General features: G+C 69.4%; 1 protein-coding gene across 1 annotated transcript in view; it reads left to right on the forward strand.

The window, feature by feature from the left end:
• The first annotated feature begins 642 nt into the window (after positions 1–642).
• The window catches only part of NELFA (negative elongation factor complex member A), a 27,050-nt gene continuing 26,354 nt past the window's right edge, over positions 643–1,338 (forward strand). Inside the window, exon 1 of the mRNA XM_011936761.1 lies at positions 643–861. The gene's annotated coding sequence lies outside the window, so the exon portion shown is untranslated. The remainder of the gene's footprint in view (positions 862–1,338) is intronic.

Here is a 1,338-nt window from a genome sequence, read left to right on the forward strand (position 1 = left end):
GAGCGCCCTCCGATCCGCATGCTCAGCGCAGCTCCGTTGGCGGCGCGCCACGGGCAGAGCGGGTTCAGCGGGGGACGGAAGCTCAGCGCGGAGACTGGGATCCTGCAGGCTCGCTCCGCAGGGCCGCGGCTCCTCTCTCTGCAGGTGCTGGGCCCGCGGGGACGGGCGACCAGGTCCGCGCCGAGACCCAAGCGGGGAGAAAGCGAAGAGCGGACGGGGGGGGGCAGTCGCCACCGAGAACTTCCGCCCCAACGCGCGAGCCGCGAGTCTGCAGCGCTTGACACCTGCACTGCGAACGCCAGGCCGCATCCCGGGCTCCCAAGCCGCGAATACGCGCGCCCGTTCGTGACGTCATCTTTTGCGGTCTCCCCGAGAGTCGGCAGCGGGCGCCGCCATGATGCGTTACGGAAGCCGATAGTTCTTGCTCGGCGTCACCCCGTCGTTCCGGCTCTCGACGTTGCCACAGAGCTTCCCGGAGACGCGGCCGCCACCCAGAAGCGCTCTTGTTGGAATCCCCGCTCGTGGGGCCCTGCCGCCTACGCAGCCTCTGCAGCCCGCAGCCCGACGGGCGCCGCCATGTTGGGGTCCTAGCCGGGGGCGCGTAGGTGTCTTCATAAGATGCCGGGGCTGCGGCGCGCGCTTTCCCCCAAGATGGCGTCCATGCGGGAGAGCGACACGGGCCTGTGGCTGCACAACAAGCTGGGGGCCACGGACGAGCTGTGGGCGCCGCCCAGCATCGCGTCCCTGCTGACGGCCGCGGTCATCGACAACATCCGTCTCTGCTTCCATGGCCTCTCTTCGGCGGTGAAGCTCAAGTTGCTACTCGGGACGCTGCACCTCCCGCGCCGCACGGTGGACGAGGTGAGGCAGGCGGGGCGCTCCGCGGCCTCCAGATTCCCAACCTTCCCACCTCCGACCCTCACACCCTTCTCCTGCCCCTGCTCCGGACCCTCCTCGGTCCCTCCCCCACCTTCCCATCCCCCTTCAGACTGTCAGCCTCCCCAGGGTCCTCAGCCCTCACGCCCCCTCCTCGCTCCTCCCGATCCCTCTCTCCAGTCCTCACCTCTCCCTGGGTCTTCATCCCCCGCCTCGATCCGCATCTCCCACCTCGGTTCTCATCCCCACCCTGGGTTCTCAGCTCCCCCCCCGCCCGCACCTCCTCGCGCCCTGGGAATCCCCCCCTAGGGTCCTCACCTCCCTACCTTTCGTCCTCACCCCTACCTAAGTTTCCACCTCCCCTGGGATCCTCAACCTCCTCCACGCCGGGCCCCGGGTTCTCACTGCGACCCCCAGGTCCTCACTCCCCTCCTTGGGCCCCCAGGTACTCATCCTCCCCCG

This window comes from Colobus angolensis, unplaced genomic scaffold (assembly GCF_000951035.1).
Source record: "Colobus angolensis palliatus isolate OR3802 unplaced genomic scaffold, Cang.pa_1.0 Scaffold157, whole genome shotgun sequence".
Lineage (NCBI taxonomy): Eukaryota > Metazoa > Chordata > Mammalia > Primates > Cercopithecidae > Colobus > Colobus angolensis.